This window comes from Triticum aestivum, chromosome 4B (genome assembly GCF_018294505.1).
Source record: "Triticum aestivum cultivar Chinese Spring chromosome 4B, IWGSC CS RefSeq v2.1, whole genome shotgun sequence".
Lineage (NCBI taxonomy): Eukaryota > Viridiplantae > Streptophyta > Magnoliopsida > Poales > Poaceae > Triticum > Triticum aestivum.
Window position 1 is genome coordinate 598,982,255 of NC_057804.1, and position 25,086 is coordinate 599,007,340.

Below are 25,086 nucleotides of genomic sequence, written 5' to 3' on the forward strand. Positions count from 1 at the left end.
TACCTAGACATTTTGAGTATATGCTCACTGACAGAACTGTTCTCCTCCATTTTGCAGCTATAGAACTTATTGGAGACTTCATATCTCTCAATCCGGGCATTTGCTTGAAATATTAACTTCAACTCCTGGAACATATCATATGCTCCATGACGTTCAAAACGTCGTTGAAGTCCCGATTCTAAGCCGTAAAGCATGGCACACTGAACTATCGAGTAGTCATCAGCTTTGCTCTGCCAGACGTTCATAACATCTGGCGTTGCTCCAGCAGCAGGCCTGGCACCCAGCGGTGCTTCCAGGACGTAATTCTTCTGTGCAGCAATGAGGATAATCCTCAAGTTACGGACCCAGTCCGTGTAATTGCTACCATCATCTTTCAACTTTTCTTTCTCAAGGAACGCATTAAAATTTAACGGAACAACAGCACGAGCCATCTATCTACAATCAACATAAACAAGCAAGATACGATCAGGTACTAAGTTCATGATAAATTTAAGTTCAATTAATCATATTACTTAAGAACTCCCACTTAGATAGACATCCCTCTAATCCTCTAAGTGATTACGTGATCCAAATCAACTAAACCATAACCGATCATCACGTGAGATGGAGTAGTTTTCAATGGTGAACATCGTTATGTTGATCATATCTACTATATGATTCACGCTCGACCTTTCGGTCTCCGTGTTTCGAGGCCATATCTGCATATGCTAGGCTCGTCAAGTTTAACCTGAGTATTCTGCGTGTACAAAAACTGCCTTGCACCCGTTGTAGATGGACGTAGAGCTTATCACACCCGATCATCACGTGGTGTCTGGGCACGACGAACTTTGGCAACGGTGCATACTCAGGGAGAACACTTCTTGATAATTTAGTGAGAGATCATCTTATAATGCTACCGTCAATCAAAGCAAGATAAGATGCATAAAAGATAAACATCACATGCAATCAATATAAGTGATATGATATGGCCATCATCATCTTGTGCCTGTGATCTCCATCTCCGAAGCACCGTCATGATCACCATCGTCACCGGCGCGACACCTTGATCTCCATCGTAGCATCGTTGTCGTCTCGCCAATCTTATGCTTCCACGACTATCACTACCGTTTAGTAATAAAGTAAAGCATTACATCGCGATTGCATTGCATACAATAAAGCGACAACCATATGGCTCCTGCCAGTTGCCGATAACTCGGTTACAAAACATGATCATCTCATACAATAAAATTCAGCATCATGCCTTGACCATATCACATCACAACATGCCCTGCAAAAACAAGTTAGACGTCCTCTACTTTGTTGTTACATGTTTTACGTGGCTGCTACGGGCTTAAGTAAGAACCAATCTCACCTACGCATCAAAACCACAACGATAGTTTGTCAAATAGACTCCGTTTTAACCTTCGCAAGGACCGGGCGTAGCCATACTTGGTTCAACTAAAGTTGGAGAGGCAGTCGCCCGCAAGCCATCTCTGTGCAAAGCACGTCGAGGGAACCGGTCTCGCGTAAGCGTACGCGTAAGGTTGGTCCGGGTCGTCTCGTCCAACAATACCGCCGAACCAAAATATGACATGCTGGTAGGCAGTATGACTTGTATCGTCCACAACTCACTTGTGTTCTACTCGTGCATATAACATCAACATCAATAACCTAGGTTCGGATGCCACTGTTGGGTTTCGTAGTAATTTCAAAAAATTTCCTACGCGCACACATAACGAGTCTATTGAATCGGTCCCACCGAGTTTGGTAAATTGTGTGTAACAGTTAGATTTTGTGTGGAGGCTATATATACCCCTCCACCTCCTCTTCATTCGTGGAGAGAGCCATCAAAACAAATCTACACTTCCAACTTACCATTTCTGAGAGAGAACCACCTACTCATGTGTTGAGGCCAAGATATTCCATTTCTACCATATGAATCTTGATCTCTAGCCTTCCCCAAGTTGCTTTCCACTCAAATCTTCTTTCCACCAGATCCAAATCCCATGAGAGAGAGTTGAGTGTTGGGGAGACTATCATTTGAAGCACAAGAGCAAGGAGTTCATCATCAACGCACCATTTGTTACTTCTTGGAGAGTGGTGTCTCCTAGATTGGCTAGGTGTCACTTGGGAGCCTCCGACAAGATTGTGGAGTTGAACCAAGGAGTTTGTAAGGGCAAGGAGATCGCCTACTTCGTGAAGATCTACCGCTAGTGAGGCAAGTCCTTCGTGGGCGACAGCCATGGTGGGATAGACAAGGTTGCTTCTTCGTGGACCCTTCGTGGGTGGAGCCCTCCATGGACTCGCGCAATTCGTGGGTTGAAGTCTCCATCAACGTGGATGTACGATAGCACGACATTTCATTTGACCTTTTAAGACATTTAAGTGATTTTCTAGCCATTTAATGACCGTAATTGAAATTTGTACTACATGTTCATGCAATAGCTAACCATAACGGTTTGAAAACTCATATTTGATGTACTTGTGTGCGATTTAATTCCATGTGCAGTCAATAGGAAGGAACTTTCAAACATATTGGTCTAACGGCTATGACGCAATTAAGCATGGAGTGACATGGCATTTTAATTCCAAAAACAAAATTAGAAACACATGAAACCTTGGTTGATGTAATGTCATGCCACCAAGAAGATGTGGTAAAAAATTGGCATGTTTGACGAATGTTTGGGCACACACCCCTCACAAACCGGAGCAACTCACTAGAAGGCTCGTGGTTCTGAGAGGGGACAATGCATGTTTGATGACGAACGGGATATAGCTTCCTCTTACGGCCTTCAAAATTTTTCTACGTCTAACGTGCACTACTACAACTGTAATGTGAAATTTTTGAACATTCTAGGGGTCATTTGACCTTTTAAAGACATTTAAGCGATTTTCTAGCCATTTAATGACAGTAATTCAAATTTGAACTACATCTACATGCAATGCCAACCAAAACGGTTTGAAAAATCATATTTGTGTACTTGTGTGCGAGTTAATTCCATGTGTAGTAAACTAAAAGGAATTTTCAAACATATTTGTCTCACGACATGGACACATGCATATGTATGCATGGAGTGACATGGCATTTTAATTCGACAAGAAAATCAGAAACACATGAAACCTTGGTTAATGTAATGTCATGCCACCAAGATGATGTGGTAAATAAATTGGCATGTTTGACGAAAGTGTGGACATGCACCCCTCACAAACCGAAACAAATCACTACAAGGCTCGTGGTTCCAAGAGGGAACAATGCATGTTCGATGACGAACGGGAGATAACTTCCTCTTACGGCCTTCAACTTTTTTCTATGTCTAACATGCACTATTACAACTATAATATGAAATTTTTGAACATTATAGGGGTCATTTGATCTTTTAAAGACATTTAAGTTATTTTTTGCCATTTAATGACCGTAATTCAAATTTGAACTACATCTACATGCAACGCCTAACCAAAACGTTTTGAAAAGTCATATTTGTGTACTTGTGTGCGAGTTAATTCCATGTGCAGTAAACTAGAAGGAATTTTCAAACATATTTGTCTCATGACATGGACACATGCATACGCATGCATGGAGTGACATGGCATTTTAATTCAAAGATAAAATAAAATAAAAAACACATGAAACCTTGGTTGATGTAATGTCATGCCACCAAGATGATGTGGTAAGGAAATTGGCATGTTTGACGAAAGTTTGGACACACACCCCTCACAAACCGGAGCAACGCACTAGAAGGCTCGTGGTTCCGAGAGGGAACAATGCATGTTTGATGACGAACGGGAGATAGCTTCCTCTTACGGGCTTCAAAATTTTTTCTACGTATAACGTGCACTACTATAACTGTAATGTGAAATTTAGGAAAATTCTAGGGGTCATTTGACCTTTTAAAGACATTTAAGTGATTTTCTAACCATTTAATGACCGTAATTCAAATTTGAACTACATCTACATGCAACGCCTAACCAAAACAGTTTGAAAAATCATATCTGTGTACTTGTTTTCGAGTTAATTCCATGTGCAGTAAATTAGAAGGAATTTGCAAACATATTGGTCTCATGACATGGACACATGCATACATATGCATTGAGTGACATGGCATTCCAAAAAATAAAAAAATGATCAGAAAAACATGAAAGCTTGGTTGATGTAATGTCATGCCACCAAGATGATGTGGTAAAGAAATTGGCATGTTTGACGAAAGTTTGGACACACACCCCTCACAACCCGGAGCAATTCACTAGAAGGTTCGTGGTATCGAGAGGGAACAATGCATGTTTGATGATGAACAGGAGATAGCTTCCTCTTACGGCCTTCACATTTTTTTCTACGTTTAACGTGCAGTAATACAACTATCATGTGAAAATTTGGAAAATTTCAGGGGTCATTTGACCTTTTATAGACATTTTAGTGATTTTCTAACCATTTAATGACTGTATTTCAAATTTGTACTACATCTACATGCAACGCCTAACCAAAATAGTTTGAAAAATCATATTTTAGTGTACTTGTGTGCGATTTAATTCAATGTGCAGTAAATTAGAAGGAATTTTCAAACATATTGGTCTCAAGGCATGGGCACATGCATGGAGTGCCATGGCATTTTAATTCCAAAAAATTAAAAAATGATCAAAAACACATGAAACCTTGGTTGATGTAATGTCATGCCACCAAGATGATGTGGTAAAAAAATTGGCATGTTTGACGAAAGTTTGGACACAAACCCCTCACAAACCGGAGCAATTCACTAGAAGGCTCGTGGTTCCGAGAGGGAACAATGCATGTTTCATGACGAATGGGAGATAGCTTCCTCTTACGTCCTTCAATTTTTTTCTACGTCTAACATGCACTACTACAACTATAATGTGAAATTTTTGAACATTCTAGGGGTCATTTGACCTTTGAAAGACATTTAAGTGATTTTCTAGCCATTTAATGACCGTACTTCAAATTTGAACTACATCTACATGCAATGCCTAACCAAAACGGTTTGAAAAATCATATTTGTGTACTTGTGTGCGAGTTAATTCCATGTGCAGTAAACTAGAAAGAATTTTCAAACATATTTGTCTCACGACATGGACACATGCATATGTATGCATGGAGGGACATGGCATTTTAATTCAAAAATAAAATAAAATTAGAAACACATGAAACCTTGGTTGATGTAATGTCATGCGACCAAGATGATGTGGTAAAGAAATTGGCATGTTTGACCGGCTTTCTAAAGTAATGATGCTATTCTTGTCGTCATTGACTGGCTTTCTAAAGTTGCACATTTTCTGGCGGTCAAACAAACGATCACTGCTAGTCAGCTTGCAACTCTCCACATGTCCAGAATTGTTTCACTTCACGGTATTCCACTAGTTATCAGTTCGGACCATGGCAGCTTATTCATTTCAAGATTTTGGGCAAGTTTCCAAGAAGCTATGGGAACTCATATGTCATTCAGTACTGCATTTCATCCTTAGTCGCAAGGGCAAGTTGAACGTGTCAACCAAGTTCTTGAAGACATGCTTCGAGCTTGTGTTATTTCCTTCGGCAAGAAATGGGAGGGATCTCTCCCGTATGCTGAGTTCTCTTATAATAATAGCTATCAAGCTAGTCTGAAGATGGCCCCCTTCGAAGTGTTATATATACGAAAGTGCCGAACCCCTCTGAACTGGTCAGAAACTGGGGAACGTCCACTCTTTGGTCCGGATATTATCCAACATGCCGAAGAACAAGTCCGCATCATTCGTGAGACTCTCAAGACTGCTCAGTCGCGTCAGAAGAGTCAGTATGACCGTCATCATAAAGACATGGTCTATCAACCTGGCGAAAGGGCCTATCCTCGAGTTACACCAATGAAGGGTGCTCACCGCTTCGGGATCAAGGGCAAGCTAGCTCCTCGCTATATTGGTCCATTCACTATTGTCAAAAGGTGTGGAAAAGTGGCATATCAACTGGAGCTTCTACCGAACCTTTCTCAGGTTCATGATGTGTTCCACGTGTCACAGCTCCGCCGTTGCTTCAAGGACCCAATCCGAGCAGTGGATCATGAAGTGCTCGAATTGCAATAGGACCTCTCCTATAAAGAGCATCCAGTCCGCATTCTCGACCAAGCTGAACGCCAAACACGTCAGAAGGCGATCAAGTTCCGCAAGGTCCAGTGGTCGCACAATTCTGAAGATGAAGCCACTCGGGAACGCGAGGATCGCCTGCGTGATGAATACCCTGCACTGTTTCCTTCTAGCTCCTAAATCTCGGGACGAGATTTCTTGTAGTGGAGGAGAATTGTAACGCCCGGATAATTATGCTACAGTGAACCTATGCTAATAATGCCACATTACCTCTGTTACTGTTTCTAATCTCTCGTTAGTTGAAAAACCGGTTCAAAAATCAAATCCAAATATGGCAAACAAAAATACTTTTCAAACATCAAAACTAAAATGTTCGGAGTGTGCCAATTAATGTTTAGGTACTTAAAGCGAAGGAAACACACTTTTACAGAATGCATATATTTTTTAAATTGAACTAAAACAGAAAAGGAAAATAAAGAAAAGAAAATACAAAACAAAAAAACAAAACAAAAAAAGTAAGTAAAAGGAAACCCCCCTCCCACTGGGCTTCGGCCCAGCAGGTCACCAGCCCAACTAGGTAAGGGCCCAGCCAGCCACCCCCACTCCTCTCCTTATCCCCGTGGACCCCGAAACCCTAACCCACTCCCCCGTCGCCACACACCCCACTCCCCACTCCCTCGACCGGATCTGGATCGGGAGGAGCCCGATCCCATCGCCCCCCCCCGGTCGCCCGCCGCCGCGGCCACCTCGCCTCGCCGGAGCAACCTCGCCGGCCTGCCTCCTCCTCCCCGCCGGACTGCTTCCTCTCCATCCCCGTCGTCTCCATCTCCTCCCCGCCCCCACTGCCCCGTTCCCTACAAACGCACGGTGAGGCCCTAGGCCTCTTCGCTACCCCTGTCCCCACACGCACGAGAGCACACGCCCAACCGCCCACCGCCTCCTGCTACTCGCTCGCCGCGGCCCTGCTCGCGTGCCTGTGCGCCTCATCGCGCTCACCGCGCTCGGAGCTCCGTGCTCACCGCGCCTAGCCCGCTCCCCGCGATGGGGCCGCCTCATGCTCGCCGTACCTCGCCCGCGCAGATCCCCCTCCACGGCTACACGCACAGCAGGCTGCGCCCATGACGGCCTCGTGCCCCTGGCCATCCTCTTCCCCGCGCAGCACGCTCATGTGCCGCTTGGCTCCGCCGCTGGCTGTTGCCGCTGCTGTCCCCTGCCGTCGAGCGCCCGCGCCCTCTCCCCTACGCGCTCGCGCCCTCTCCCCCACACGCGCCCTCCTCCAATGCTTGCTGCTCCTCTGCTCCCGCACTCGGGCGTTGCCCTACGCCTCTCCACCACTCCTTAGCCTCCTGTCGGCTGAGCCCCGACCCCATCCGCGCAACCCCGTTGCTCCGTCGTTGTAGCCTACCCGCGCGTCGCGAGCGCCGCGCCTCGCACCCCCGAGCTCCGTTGCAGCCCCGCCGCTCCTGCCTTTGCCTGCTCCAGCTGCCGCAGCCTGCGCCCCGCCCTCCTTGGCTCACCGTTGGCCCCGCTCTGGCAGCCACCACACACGCGCCACCTGCCGGCCTTGCCTGCCGCCCACCACCCCGCGCGTACTCATGCCTGCCTATCCTCGTGGCCGCCAGCGCCTTGGTTGCGTCCGTGCGTGCCCAGCGCAGGTCGTGCTTGCCATGTGCCACTATCATGTGGGCCTGTCCCTGTTAATTAGGGGCCCCTATTTAATTTAGCCTAACCCTGCTACGTCTTGAGCTTGCGTTGGTTTTCCTTGAAGAGGAAAGGGGGATGTAGCAAAGTAGCGTAAGTATTTCCCTCAGTTTTTGAGAACCAAGGTATCAATCCAGTAGGAGGCTACTCAAAAGTCCCACGCACCTACACAAACAAACGAAGAACTCGCAACCAACGCAATAAAGGGGTTGTCAATCCCTTCACGGCCACTTGCAAAAGTGAGATCTGATAGAGATAGTATGATAAGATAAATATATTTTTGGTATTTTATAATATAGATGCAAAAAGTAAAGATGCAAATAAAAGTAGATTGGAAGCAAATATGATAAGAGATAGACCCGGGGCCATAGGTTTCACTAGTGACTTCTCTCAAGATAGCATAAGTATTATAGTGGGTGAACAAATTACTGTCGAGCAATTGATAGAAAAGCGAATAATTATGAGATTATCTAGGCATGATCATGTATATAGGCATCACATCCGCGACAAGTAGACCGACTCCTACCTGCATCTACTACTATTACTCCACACATCGACCGACTCCTGCCTGCATCTAGAGTATTAAGTTCATAAGAACAGAGTAACGCCTTAAGCAAGATGACAAGATGTAGAGGGATAAACTCATGCAATATGATATAAACCCCATCTTTTTATCCTCGATGGCAATAATACAATACGTGCCTTGCTGCCCCTGCTATCACTGGGAAAGGACACCGCAAGATTGAACCCAAAGCTAAGCACTTCTCCCATGGCAAGAAAGATCAATCTAGTAGGCCAAACCAAACCGATAATTCGAAGAGACTTGCAAACATAACTCAATCATACATAAAAGAATTCAGAGAAGATTCAAATATTATTCATAGATAAACTTGATCATAAACCCACAATTCATCGGATCTCGACAAACACACCGCAAAAAGAGTTTACATCGAATAGATCTCCACAAGAGAGGAGGAGAACATTGTATTGAGATCCAAAAAGAGAGAAGAAGCCATCTAGCTAATAACTATGGACCCGTAGGTCTGTGGTAAACTACTCAAAACTCATCAGAGGGGCAAGGATGTTGATGTGGAAGCACTTCATGGTCGATTCCCCCTCCGGCAGACTACCAGCGAAGGCTCCAAGATGAGATCTCGCGGATATAAAAGGTTACGACGGTGGTAACTGTGTTTCGTTGGCTCCCTCGATGTTTTCGGGGTACGTAGGCTTATATAGGAGGAAGAAGTACGTCGGTGGCCGCCCGAGGGGCCCACGAGACAGGGGGCACGCCCTATAAGTGGGGGTGGGCACCCTCCTATCTCGTGGAGGCCTCGGCTGCTTCTTGACTTGCACTCCAAGTCCTCTGGATCGCGTTCGTTCCAAAAATCATGCTCCCGAAGGTTTCATTCCGTTTGGACTCCGTTTGATATTTCTTTTCTTCGAAATACTGAAATAGGCAAAAAAAAACAGGAATACGGGCTGGGCCTCCGGTTAGTAGGTTAGTCCAAAAAATGATATAAATGTGTAAAATAAAGCCCATAAACATCCAAAAGGGGTAATATAATAGCATGGAACAATCAAAAATTATAGATACATTGGAGACGTATCAAGCATCCCCAAGCTTAATTCCTGCTCGTCCTCGTAGTAGGTAAATGATAAAAAAAGAATTTTTGATGTGGAATGCTACCTAGCATAATTCTCAATGTAATTTTCTTTATTGTGGCATGAATGTTCAGATCCAAATGATTCAAAATAAAAGTGCATATTGATAAAAGAAATAGTAACACTTCAAGCATACTAATCAAAGTAATCATGTCTTCTCAAAATAACATGGCAAAAGAAAGTTCATCCCTACAAAATCATATAGTTAGGCTATGCTTCATTTTTGTCACACAAAGATGTTCCCAACTTCTATACCCCCGATGACAAGCCAAGCAATTCTTTCATACTTAAATAATCTCAAACTTTTTCAACCTTCACGCAATACATGAGCGTGAGCCATGGATATAGCACCATGGGTGGAATAGAATATGATGATGGGGATTGTGTGGAGAAGACAAAAAAGGAGAAAGTCTCACATTGACGAGGATAATCAACGGGCTATGGAGATGCCCATCAATTGATGTCAACATGAGGAGTAGGGATTGCCATGCAACGGATGCACTAGAGCTATAAATGAATGCTCAACAAAAGAAAACTAGTGGGTGTGCGTCCAACTTGCTTGCTCACGAAGACCTAGGGCATTTGAGGAAGCCCATCGTAGGAATATACAAGCCAAGTTGTATAATGAAAAATTCCCACTAGTATGAAAAAGACAACTTATGAGACTCACTATATGAAAAACATGGTGCTACTTTGAAGCACAATATATGAGACTCACTACATGAAGAACAAGGTGCTACTTTGAAGCACAAGTGTGGAAAAAGAGATAGTAACATTGCCCCTTTTATTTTTTAATTTTTTTTTTATTTTTTTCCTTCTTTTTTTCTTTTTTTCTTTTGGGCCTTTCTGTTTTCTTTTGGCCTTTCTTCTTTTTTTTTCTTTTTCTTTTTGGGCAATGCTCTAATAATGATGATCATCACACTTTCATTGATTACAACATATGAATTACAACTCGAAACTAGAACAAGATATGACTCTATATGAATGCCTCCAGTGGTGTACCGGGGTGGTGCAATGAATCAAGAGTGACATGTATGAAAAATAATGCATGGTGGCTTTGCCACAAATACGATGTCAACTACATGATCATGCAATGGCAATATGACAAAAGTAAAGTATGTCATGATGATGATGAACGGAACGGTGGAAAGTTGCATGGCAATATATCTTGAAATGGCTATGGAAATGCCATAATAGGAAGGTATGGTGGCTGTTTTGAGGAAGATATAAGGAGGTTTATGTGTGATAGAGCGTATCATATCACGGGGTCTCGATGCACCGGCAAAGTTTGCACCAACTCTCAAGGTGAGAAAGGGCAATGCACGGTACCGAAGAGGCTAGCAAGTGTGGGTCTGAAGTTTCTGACCAAACTGGCAGCCAATAGGTTTCAGGAGGAAATCACCAACTGTGTACATAAGAATCAACATGGCTCCATTAAATCAAGAACAATTCAAGATTGTATTGCATGGACTTTTGAGTATATTCCCCAGTGCAATCAGTTCAGGAAGCCAATTCTTTTGCTCAAGCTTGACTTTGAAAAAGCTTTTGACTCTATTCAGCATGAGGCAATCTTGAGAATTCTTGTGGCAAAAGGTTTTGATAGCAAATGGATCACATGGGTTCAACAACTGTTAACTTCAGCAACCTCCTCTATCTTGTTAAATGGTGTGCCTGGAAACCATTTCAAGTGCAAATGTGGTGTTACGCAAGGAGATCCTATCTCCCCTCTGCTTTTTGTTATTGCTGCTCACCTTTTACAAACCATGATCAAGGATCTTCTGCTTAGGGGACAACTTGCCTTTCCATAGCCAACACATGATCCTGATTATCCAGTGGTTCAGTATGCAGATGACACCTTGTTGTTTATAAATGCTGACCCATCTCAGTTGGAGGCTCTTAAATCAATACTAAATTCATTTTCCTTGGCAACTGGATTGCAAATCAACTTTCATAAGTCTTCAATGTACCCCATCAATATGGAAGCCTCTGTTGCTTCTGCACTTGCTGCTCTTTTTGACCGTCAGTTGGGTTCTATGCCTTTCACTTATCTGGGGCTTCCTGTTGGAACCACTAGGCCAAAAATTGTTGATTTGCTCCCTTTGGTGGATTGCATGGAAAGGAGGTTAACTGCTAGTTCCTGGTTTTTACCTCAAGGCAGTAGACTGCAGTTGGTAAATTCTGTGATATCTTCATTGCCCATATTCTTCCTTTGCAGTCTATCTTGACCACAAGGTATTCTAAAGCAGCTAGAAAGGATACAAAGGCAGTGCCTCTGGAGGAAATATGGTTAGGAAAAGGGTCACTTTTTGGCTGCTTGGCCCCTTGTCTGCAGGCCCAAGATGAAGGGTGGGCTTGGAATTCTGAATTTGGGACTGCAAAATGATGCACTGCTACTTAAGTCCCTGATTAAATTCTATAATAAAGCTAATGTGCCATGGGTCAGTCTGGTGTGGGATTCATATTACTATCAGAGAGTTCCACATGACACTACTCTCTGTGGCAATATCGGGCTGTAACATCTCTATCTGTTGGCAAAGGAGATTCTGTTCTATTCTGGTCTGATCATTGGGAGATTGGCCAATCTTGTATCCCCCTGCAAGAAAGGTTTCCAAGACTTTTTTCCTTTTGCCTTCAGAAGAACCTTTCTGTTATGGAAGTGATACAGGCAGGAAATTTGCAGCAAATGTTTTCTTTGCCTTTGTCTGAACTAGCTTATAGGGAGTTTAATCAACTTTCAACCTTGTTGTCTGGTAGACATTTGGACAATGATTGTAATGACATATGGGCTTGGAGACATGGGAAAAAGGTTGAGTACTCGGCAAAGAAGTACTATGAGTTTGTCCACCAGCCTGTTATTGCCAATCCCATACTCAGCTGGGTTTGGAAGAGCTGTTGTACAATGAAAATTAAAATGTTTGCCTGGTTGGTCATTATGGATAGAGTTAACACCAAGGATATGATTCAGCGAAGACATTGGAGAATTAATGATGGACCTAGTTGTGTCCTCTGCCCGACTGGAGTAATTGAGGATAGGAATCACCTATTCTTCCAGTGTAACTTTAGTATGAGAATCTGGAACTACCTGCAAGTTTCCTGGTTGGATAGCAATGATATGGTGCAAATTGCCATACATGCAAGGAAGGAGTTTGATAAACCATTTTTTGCAGAGGTGGTTTTCCTTGCTTGGTGGAATATCTGGAAAGTGAGAAATGACAGGGCTTTTAGACATGTCCATCCAACTTTTAGGCAGTGGAGAAATGACAGGGCTTTTAGACAGGATCAAGGCTAGATACAAGGATGATCTACTCAAATGGATTGATTTTCTGCCTCCTTGAGGACCCACAACCTTTGTAATTTTTATCTTTCTTAGTTTGTACCTCTTATTACTTTCCTAGAGTACTGTAGCTTACCTTGTATAGTGTTTTCTTTCTTTTGTTCCCCCTGTTGAGGAACTATGTTATTATTCTTTGTTCTTTATTAATAAAATGATGTGGGGTGTAAGCCCTGCAGTCTTCAAGGTCAAAAAAATGGTGGAAAGGTAAAAGTGCGTATAATCCATGGACTCAACATTAGTCAAAAGAACTCATATACTTATTGCAAAAATTTAGAAGTCATCAAAAATCAAGCACTACGCGCATGCTCCTAGGGGGATAAATTGGTAGGAAAAGACCATCGCTCGTCCCCGACCGCCACTCATAAGGATGCACAAGCCAGGTACACTTCATGTTTCAAATTTGTTACACAAATTTAACCATACGTGCATGCTACGGGACTTGCTAACTTCAACACAAGCATTCTTTGAATTCATAATCACCCAACTAGCATGACTTCAATATCACTACCTCCATATCTCAAAACAATTATCAAGTATCAAATTGATCATAGCATCCAATTCACTTCCTATGATAGTTTTTATCATACCCAACTTGGATGCCTACCATTCTAGGACCAATTTTATAACCATAACAAATACCATGCTGTTCTAAAAGACTCTCAAAAAGATATAAGTGAAGCATGAGAGACTAGAAATTTCTACAAAAATAAGCCACTGCCGTGCTCTAAAACATATAAGTGAAGCACTAGAGCAAAAACTGTCAAGCTCAAAAGATATAAGTGAAGCACATAGAATAATCTAGCAAATTCTAATCAAATAGTCTTCTCCCAAAAGGTGTGTACAGCAAGGATGATTGTGGTAAACTAAAAATAAAAGACTAATATAATACACGACGCTCCAAGCAAAACACATATCATGTGGTGAAAAAATATAGCTCCAAGTAAAGTTACCAATGAACGAAGACGAAAGAGGGGATGCCTTCCCGGGGCATCCCCAAGCTTAGGCTTTTGGCTATCCTTGAATATCTTGGGGTGCCATGGGCATCCCCAAGCTTAGGCTCTTGCCGGTCCTTATTCCATAGTCCATAAAAGCTTTACCCAAAACTTGAAAACTTCACAACACAAAACTCAACAGGAAATCTTATAAGCTCCGTTAATGAAAGAAAACAAAACCACCACATAAGGTACTGCAATGAACTCATTATTTATTTCATTTGGTGTTAAACCTACTGTATTCCAACTTTTGTATGGTTTATAAACTAATTTACTAGCCATAGATGCATCAAAATAAGCAAACAACACACGGAAAACAGAATCTGTCAAAAACAGAACAGTCTGTAGGAATCTGTAACTAACGCAATCTTCTAGAACTCTAAAAATCCTACCAAAATAGGAAGTCCTGGAAAATTTTTCTATTTATCATCAGCAAAAAGAATCAACGCAAAAGCACGTTTCTGTGATTTAACGAAACAAAATTCATGCGCGCAAAGTTTCTGTTTTTCAGCAGAATCAAATCAACTATCATCATAGGTTATCCTATAGGTTCTACTTGGCACAAACACTAATTAAAAATATAAAAACACATATAAACAGAAGGTAGATGCAAGATTTATTACTAAACAGGAACAAAAACAAAAAACACAAAGAAAATTGGGTTGCCTCCCAACTAGCGCTATCGTTTAACGCCCCTAGCTAGGCATAAAAGCGAAGATAGATCTAACGAGTGCCATCTTTGGCACTAAATTCATAAGTAGCTCGCATGATAGATTCATAAGGTAATTTGACTTTCTTTCTTGGAAAGTGCTCCATGCCTTTCTTTAATGGAAATTGGAATCTAATATTCCCTTCCTTCATATCAATAATCACACCAATCGTTCTAAGGAAAGGTCTACCAAGAATAATAGGGCAAGAAAGATTGCAATCTATATCAAGAACGATAAAATCTACGAGCACCAAAATTTTATTTGCAACAATGAGAACATCATTGATCCTTCCCATTGGCTTTTTAATGGTCGAATCCGCAAGATGCAAATTTAAAGAGCAATCATCAAGATCATGGAAACCTAGAATATAACATAATGTTTTCGGAATCGTGGAAACACTAGCACCCAAATCACACAAAGCAAAACAATCATGATCTTTAATTCTAATCTTTATAGTAGGTTCCCACTCATCATTAAGTTTTCTAGGTATATAAACATCCAAATTAAGTTTTTCATCATAAGATTGCATCAAGGCATCAACGATATGTTTGGTAAAAGCTTTATTTTGACTACAAGCATGAGGAGAATTAACAATGGATTGCAACAAGGAAATACAACCTTCTAAAGAACAATTATCCTAATCAAATTCCTTGAAATCCGAGATAGTGGGTTCAAAGCTATTTAAAGTTGTGACCTCTCCAATCCCACTTTTACCAAATTTAGCATCAAGATCTAAAAACTCCGAATTCTTGGGATGCCTTCTAGGTAAAGTTGATCCATCATCAGTCCCATAATTATCAAGATTCATATTGCAAAACATAGATCTAATAGGAGACACATCAATAACTTTAAGATCTTCATCATTATTTTCATGGAAACTAGAAAAACACGCTTTTACAAAGCAATCTTTCTTAGCACACAATCTAGCGGTTCTTTCTTTGCACTCATCAATGGAAATTCTCATTACTTTGAGAGACTCATTGATATCATGCTTAGGAGAAGAATATCTAAGTTTAAGAAAATCAACATCAAGCGAAAGTCTATCAATGTTCCTATCCAAATCATCAACTTTGAGCAATTTTTATTCAAGCAAAGCATTAAAATTCTTTTGAGAAATCATAAATTCTTTCACACTATTCTCAAAATCAGAGGGCATCTTATTAAAATTACCATAAGAATTATTGTAGGAATTTCCATAATTATTAGAGGAATTACTAGGGAACGGTCTAGCATTAAAGTTTCCTCTATAAGCATTGTTTCCAAAACTATTCCTACCAACAAAATTCACATCCATAGATTCATTATTATTATCAATCAAAGTAGACAAAGTCATATCATTGGGATCAAGAGGAGTATTTTTAGTAGCAAACAACTTCATAAGTTCATTCAACTTTCCACTCAAAACATTGATTTCTTCTATAGCATGCACTTTTTTACTAGAAGATCTTTCGGTGTGCCATTGAGAATAATTATCCATAATATTATCAAGAAGTTTTGTAGCATCTCCTAACGTGATTTCCATAAACGTGCCTCCCGCGGCTGAATCTAAGAGATTTCTAGAAGCAAAGTTCAAACCGGCATAAAATTTTTGTTTGATCATCCATAAATTCAAACCATGAGTTGGGCAATTGCGAAGCATCAATTTCATTCTTTCCCAAGATTGGGCAACATGCTCATGATCAAGTTGTTTAAAATTCATAATATCGTTCCTAAGAGTGATGATCTTAGCGGGAGGAAAATACTTAGAGATAAAAGCAGCTTTGCACTTTTTCCAAGAATCAATACTATTTTTAGGCAAAGACGAAAACCAAACTTTAGCACGATCTCCAAGTGAAAACGGAAATAACTTCAATTTAACAATATCATTATCCGTATCTTTCTTCTTTTGCATATCACACAAATCAACAAAGTTGTTTAGATGAGTAGCGACATCTTCACTAGGAAGGCCGGCGAATTGATCTTTCATAACAAGATTTAGCAAAGCAGTATTGATTTCACAAGACTCAACATCATTAAGAGGAGCAATCGGAGTACTAAGGAAATCATTATTATTGGTATTCGAGAAATCACACAAGTTGGTATTATCTTGCGCCATGGCAACAAGTAATCCAACACACAAGCAAGCAGAAAAAGGCAAGCAAAAAAGAGCAAAGGAGATTGGGAAAGAGAGGGCGAATAAAACGGCAAGGGTGAAGTGGGGGAGAGGAAAACGAGAGGCAAATGGCAAATAATGTAAATGCGAGGGAGATGAGTTTGTGATGGGTACTTGGTATGTATTGACTTGAGCGAAGATCTCCCCGACAACGGCGCCAGAAATCCTTCTTGCTACGTCTTGAGCTTGCGTTGGTTTTCCTTGAAGAGGAAAGGGTGATGCAGCAAAGTAGCGTAAGTATTTCCCTCAGTTTTTGAGAACCAAGGTATCAATCCAGTAGGAGGCTCCTCAAAAGTCCCACGCACCTACACATACAAACAAAGAACTCGCAACCAACGCAATAAAGGGGTTGTCAATCCCTTCACGGCCACTTGCGAAAGTGAGATCTGATAGAGATAGTATGATAAGATAAATATATTTTTGGTATTTTATAATATAGATGCAAAAAGTAAAGATGCAAATAAAAGTAGATTGGAAGCAAATATGATAAGAGATAGACCCGGGGCCATAGGTTTCACTAGTGGCTTCTCTCAAGATAGCATAAGTATTACGGTGGGTGAACAAATTACTGTCAAGCAATTGATAGAAAAGAGAATAATTATGAGATTATCTAGGCATGATCATGTATATAGGCATCACGTCCGCGACAAGTAGACCGACTCCTGCCTGCATCTACTACTATTACTCCACACATCGACCGACTCCTGCCTGCATCTAGAGTATTAAGTTCATAAGAACAGAGTAACGCCTTAAGCAAGATGACATGATGTAGAGGGATACACTCAAGCAATATGATATAAACCCCATCTTTTTATCCTCGATGGCAACAATACAATACGTGCCTTGCTGCCCCTGCTGTCACTGGGAAAGGACACCGCAAGATTGAACCCAAAGCTAAGCACTTCTCCCATGGCAAGAAAGATCAATCTAGTAGGCCAAACCAAACACATAATTCGAAGAGACTTGCAAACATAACTCAATCATACATAAAAGAATTCAGAGAAGATTCAAATATTATTCATAGATAAACTTGATCATAAACCCACAATTCATCGGATCTCGACAAACACACCGCAAAAAGAGTTTACATCGAATAGATCTCCATAAGAGAGGAGGAGAACATTGTATTGAGATACAAAAAGAGAGAAGAAGCCATCTAACTAATAACCATGGACCCGTAGGTCTGTGGTAAACTACTCACAACTCATCGGAGGGGCAAGGATGTTGATGTAGAGGCCCTCCGTGGTCGATTCCCCCTCTGGCAGAGTGCCGGCGAAGGCTCCAAGATGAGATCTCGCGGATACAGAAGGTTACGGCGGTGGAAATTGTGTTTCGTTGGCTCCCTGGATGTTTTCGGGGTATGTAGTCTTATATAGGAGGAGGAAGTACGTCGATGGCCGCCCGAGGGGCCCACAAGACAGCGGGGCGCGCCCTATAGGGGGGCCCTACTATCTCGTGGAGGCCTCGGCTGCTTCTTGACTTGCACTCCAAGTCCTCTGGATCACGTTCGTTCCAAAATCACGCTCCCGAAGGTTTCATTCCGTTTGGACACCGTTTGATATTCCTTTTCTTCGAAATACTGAAATAGGCAAAAAAACAGCAATACGGGCTGGGCCTTCGGTTAGTAGGTTAGTCCCAAAAATGATATAAATGTGTAAAATAAAGGCCATAAACATCCAAAAGGGGTAATATAATAGCATGGAACAATCAAAAATTATAGATACATTGGAGACGTATCAAACCCCACTAATTAGATTAATTCATTTTAGTTAAGAAAACTGTTAAATAAAATGAGTTAGTGACAATTGGGACCCACATGTACTGTTCATCCTTGACTAGTGAACATGTTGACCGGCTCAACTCTGCACACTGCCCCCACTTGTCATACGCACTAGGTACGAATTCATGTGTGCACTTAGCATTTGCTCAGTTTAATTCAAAATAAGAAAAATATAATTAAGAAATTAATTAACTTTATTAATCCTCATTAGAATAACCTAATCACTTGTTACACTAACTAATCATGTCTAGTCAAACTTTGTCAATGACAAACGGGACCAAGCTGCAGCTTGACCAGTCAACGGTCAGAGTTGACTGTTGATGTCATGATGATGTCATAAATGCAATTTCGAATTAAAATAATCTGTTAATTCTAGAAAATGATTTAAAACTTCAAAAACTAATATAAAATAATCCGTAACTCGGATGAAAATACTTTGTACATGAAAGTTTCTCAAAACAACGAGACAAATCCGAATACGCAACCTGTTCATCTGCCACACATCCCTAGCATAGCAAACATGCAATATTTCACCTTCGGTTCATCTGTCTGAAAATGCGAAACACTGGGAATACTTTCCCGAATGTTTCCCCCCTTTGTCGGTATCACCTATTACCGCATTATGGCACACCTAGCAATGTTCATTGTCATGTCATGCATCTTCATGCATATGTTTGCATTATATTTATTGTTTCTTCCCCCTCTTCTCTCGCTAGACACCGAGACCGACGTCGCTGCTACCGAGTATTACTACGGTGTTGACGATCCCTCCTTCTCGCCGGAGCAACCAGGCAAGCCCCCTCCCTTGATCACCAGATATCGCCTATTCTTCTCTCTACTGCTTGCATTAGAGTAGTGTAGCATGTTACTGCTTTCCGTTAATCCTATCCTGATGCATAGCCTGTCCTTGCTACTACTGTTGTTACCTTTACCTGCAATCCTACATGCTTAGTATAGGATGCTAGTATTCCATCGATGGCCCTACATTCTTGTCCGTCTGCCATGCTATACTACCGGGTCGTGATCACTCGGGAGGTGATCACAGGTATATACTTACATACATATTATATGATACATGTGGTGACTAAAGTCGGGTCAGCTCGTAGAGTACCAGCAAGTGATTCTGATGTGGGGGGCTGGAAGGACAGGTGGCTCCATCCCGGTAGAGGTGGGCCTGGGTTCCCGAAGGCCCCCGACTGTTACTTTGTGGCGGAGCGATAGGGCAGGTTGAGACCACCTAGGAGAGAGGTGGGCCTGGCCCTGGTCGACGTCCGCGGTTACTTCATAATAACACGCTTAACGAGATCTTGGTATTTGATCTGAGTTGGGTCGTTGACCTTATACGCACTAACCACCACGTGGGACAAGATATGGGCAACCGGCATCGTGGTATCAGCCGAAGCCTTCGTGACGTCAGCAACTGAGCAGCGCGCGCCTGATTGGACCATAAGCCTGCGCTTGTATTAAGGGGGCTAGGTCTGCTTCCGACCGCCCTCGCAACATGCAGGTGTGCAATGGGCGATGGGCCCAGACCCCTGCGCCATAGGATTTAGACCGACGTGCTGACCTCTCTGTTGTGCCTAGGTAGGGCTGTGATGTGTTGATCTTCCAAGGCCGGGCATGACCCAGGAAAGTGTGTCTGGCCAAAGGGGATCGAGCGTGTCGGGTAATGTGGTGCACCTCTGCAGGGAAGTTTATCTATTCGAATAGCCGTGATCTTCGGTAACAGGACGACTTGGAGTTGTACCTTTACCTTATGACAACTAGAACCGGATACTTAATAAAACACACCCTTCCAAGTGCCAGATACAACCCGGTGATCGCTCTCTAACAGGGCAACGAGGAGAGGATCGCCGGGTAGGATTATGCTATGCGATGATACTTGGTGAACTTACCTTCTACTCTCTTCTACACGCTGCAAGATGGAGGCTGCCAGAAGCGTAGTATTCGACAGGATTAGCTATCCCCCTCTTATTCTGGCATTTTGTAGTTCAGTCCACCGATATTGCCCCTTTACACAGATACCCATGCATAAATAGTGTAGATCCTTGCTTGCGAGTACTTTGGATGAGTACTCACGGTTGCTTTTCTTCCCCTTTCCCCCCTTTCCTTTCTTCCTGGTTGTCGCAACCAGATGCTGGAGCCCAGGAACCAGACGCCACCATCGACGATGACTCCTACTACACCGGAGGTGCCTACTACTACGTGCAGGCCACTGACGACGACCAGGAGTAGTTTAGGAGGATCCCAGGCAGGAGGCCTGTGCCTCTTTCGATCTGTATCCCAGTTTGTGCTAGCCTTCTTAAGGCAAACTTGTTACTTATGTCTGTACTCAGATATTGTTGCTTCTGTTGACTCGTCTATGACCGAGCACTTGTATTCGAGCGCTTGAGGCCCCTGGCTTGTATTATGATGCTTGTATGACTTATTTATGTTTTTAGAGTTGTGTTGTGATATCTTCCTGTGAGTCCCTGATCTTGATCGTACACGTTTGCGTGCATGATTAGTGTACGATTGAATCGGGGGTGTCACAAGCTGGTATCAGAGCCGACTGCCTGTAGGAATTCCTCTTCCACACTCCTTGGCCGAAGTCGAGTCTAGACATTTCAAAAACTTTTACTAACATGGTTGTGTGTCTTACGGGCCCACGTCGCCGTTGGGTGGTACTAGGATATTTTACTCCTCGATCTTTACTCTGGGACTCTGAACTCTCTTCTACTCAGGCTAAACGAATTTACTAACTCTAACACTATGATCCCGTGACCACATTCACCCCAAAGTTGGATAAGCCATAGTTATTCCTTAGAATAGTATTTTGAACAATACCCACACTGTCATTTGACTCCTTTGAAACATCTTTGCTTTCAGTTAGAACCCATGAGGCACGTCATGGACCACACGACGGTCGTTGGTGCCTCGGGATCACCTACTGTGCTAGCTGAGATGATGACCTATCTGGGTTATCATTGGCACCCTGAGTACACCGTCTACGAGGAGTACTAGGACTTTAACCAGGAGCAGTACCGTGCCATCGTCCACCTCTACTCTCGGGAGTATGACTCCACTACTGTGCTGCACACTACTCATGGTGTGGGGGTGACCATCGATATGGCTGTTCACGATGCTGCTTATGCTACTCTGACACGTCTTCGTGGAGAGTATCGGGAGTTGGACACCTCCCCTTTCAGGCACATTGCTATCGCATCCGTTGTTGGTGCGGAGGGATACTACACTGCTACCTACTCCACTGTCACCCGAGAGCCCTTCTACCATCACAACCTGGTTCTGCATGCTGATGAGCTGGATTGAGCTAACCGAGCTCTTCGCCACGAGTTGTACACCACCCATCAGCACATGTACCATGCTCTGACGCTGTTGCACCCCTGGGTCTGATTTGGTGAGCTGTCGCGATCTGTGAACTACCCAGCCAGGACCGTGATGTCCCAGGGTGTCGGTTGGCCAGATGTGGGAGGCTACACTCCCGCACTTGGTCCACTTCTGCCAGCTGAGCATCGGGTTCTGCACCAGAGTATCCGCGGACCCTAGGTTGCTGACATGGAGTTCCCGATGCGACACTACCAGCTTTCAGGCTACACCTACCTTCATAGTTCCTCCTGGGACTAATGTAGTCTTGCTTATTAGTGTTAGATGCATTCACCGCAATCCTGCGTGCCGCCTATGATGTCTTTAGTCTGTGTACTGAACTCTGTGTACCGAACTCTATGCATGATCCCTTTTGTAAGATATGCCGACTACTATGTAGTATCTATCGTACTCCTTTCATTATGCATGTTTCGTCATGAATGATTCTTGTCCTTGCAAATTTCTCAATGCTTAACTACCCCTATTATATATTAGCAGGATGGTTAGACCAGGTGGTCGTGGTTGTGGTGGCCATGCCCCACCACCGCCTGAGTACATGGCTGGTATGATCCAACAGTTCGAACTGAACCGCCAATTCATGGAGAATATGATGGCTCAGTTTCCTCACCCGAATATGAACCAACAGCCAACCCCAGTAACTCTGTAGGATTTCATGCGCCTCAACCGAACTGTGTACCGCAGCTCAACTCAGCCTCTAGATGCTGATGACTGGCTCCGTGACATCACCTATGAGATGGAGTCTGCCGAAGTAGCCCCTGCCAGCTATGTCACCTTTTCTTCCTTCTTCCTGAAGGGACCCGCAACTCAATGGTGGGACAACCACATGCGTACTCTGCCAGCTGGAACAATCACCACCTAGCCAGATTTCCAAGCCGCTTTTCGTGCCCGCTTAATTCCTCAGGGAGTCATGGACCGGAAGAAGCGTGAGTTCCGCAACCTCACCCAGGGCAACAAAACTGTCGAAGCTTATCTGCGGGAGTTTTTGGACTTGTCCTGCTATGCTGAAGAGGACATTGCAACTGATGCTCGTAGATAGGAGAAGTTTCGTGATGGCCTTCAAGCTGACATCAAGCTCGCACTTCTAGTGCATGACTTTGCTGATTTTCCCACCTTGGTGAACAAGGCCATCAATGTTGAAACTAGTCTGCAGGAACACCAGATCTCTCATAGGCGCAACCGTGACACGGGCTCATCTTCAGGCCCACCCTCGCAGAAGCATAAGATATGGATTCCCAACAGCATGTACGAGCCAACTGCACCTGTCCCAAGGTAGTCCTATGCTGCACCGCGTCTGCCTCCCCCACTATCTGGGCAGCCAAGGCTTCCAGCACCACCACCCCGAGCTCCTGTTCCCACTCCCAATAATGGTCTGTGCTACAAGTGTGGTCAACCAGGTCACCGTGCCAGGGACTGCAATCAGAAACAGAATCAACTGGCCCTTCCCGCAGCTGGCCGTGGAAGCAACCAGCCCCGCAACAACAATGCCAAGTCTTATGGCCGTGTTCATGCCAACCACGTTGATCTGAGCGAAGCTCAAGACCAGCCCGCTACTGTGATGGGTACACTCCTCGTAAATTCAGTACCAGCATTCATTTTATTTGATACAGGTGCATCGCATTCATTCATGTCAGAAGATTTTGCATTCATGCATGGCATTAAAAGCAAAGACATGAATGCTTCGCTATTAGTACACACCCCTGCAGGCCAATGTCGAACCTCCATGATTTGCAACGACGTCCCCGTTGAAATCGAAGGACTGGAATTTCTTGTCTCTCCCATCGTATTGAAGTCCTGTAGCATTGATCTCAATCTGGGAATGAATTGGTTAAAAGCCCATACTGCTTCTATCGTTTGCGCCACTAAGACCGTCCATCTGCTACACCCTTCTGATGAAATAATAAGCTACAATGCTCATATGGTTCAGAATGCGGAGGCAAGGCTCTATGCATTGAATGCATTGAATGCCACACCCCTCGAGGGAATTGAAAACATTCCTGTCGTTCGTGAATTCCAAGACGTCTTTCCTGAAGAACTTCCAGGGATTCCCTCTGCTAGAGCTGTCGAATTCATCATCGACTTGAAACCAGGCACCACTCCTATAGCCAAACGACCCTACAAGATGCCGCCGCATGAACTCATTGAGCTTAAGGAGGAAATCAACAAATCTCTTCGCAAAGGTTTCATTCGCCCAAGTTGCTCTCCTTGGGGAGCACCTTCTCTCTTTGTCAAGAAGAAGGATGGGACAAACCGATTGGTCCAAGATTACCGTCCTATTAACCAACCTACCATTCAGAACAAATATCCTCTTCCTCGGATCAATGATCTGTATGATCAACTGGCTGGTTCATTACTGTTCTCTAAACTCGACTTGAGGTTGGGTTAACACCAGATCCATGTTCGTGAAGAGGATATCCCAAACACCGCCTTCGTGACTCGATATGGTTCATACAAGTACACCGTCATGTCTTTCGGCATGGACATATAGGTCTCACGACATGGACACATGCATACGTATGCATGGAGTGACATGGCATTCCAAAAAATAAAAAAATGATCAGAGAAACATGAAACCTTGGTTGATGTAATGTCATGCCACCAAGATGATGTGGTAAAGATATTGGCATGTTTGACGAAAGTTTGGACTTACACCCCTCACCAACCGGAGCAACTCACTAGAAGGTTCGTGGTTCCGAAGGGGAACAATGCATGTTTGATGACGAACGGGAGATAGCTTCCTCTTACGGCCTTCAAATTTTTTTCTACGTTTAGCGTGCAGTAATACAACTGTCATGTGAAAATTTGGAAAATTTCAGGGGTCATTTGACCATTTATAGACATTTAAATGATTTTCTAACCATTTAATGACCGTATTTCAAATTTGAACTACATCTACATGCAACGCCTAACCAAAACGGTTTGAAAAATCATATTTTTGTGTACTTGTGTGTGAGTTAATTCCATGTGCAGTAAATTAGAAGGAATTTTCAAATATATTGGTCTCAAGGCATGGGCACATGCATAGAGTGCCATGGCATTTTAATTCCAAAAAAATAAAAAATGATCAGAAACAGATGAAACCTTGGTTGATTTAATGTGATGCCACCAAGATGATGTGGTAAAAAAATTGGCATGTTTGACCAAAGTTTGGCCACACACCCCTCACAAACCGGAGCAATTCACTAGAAGGCTCATGGTTCTGAGAGGGAACAATGCATGTTCGATGACGAACATGAGATAGCTTCCTCTTATGGCCTTCAATTTTTTTCTCTATGTCTAACATGCACTATTAAAACTATAATATGAAATTTTTGAACATTCTAGGGGTCAAT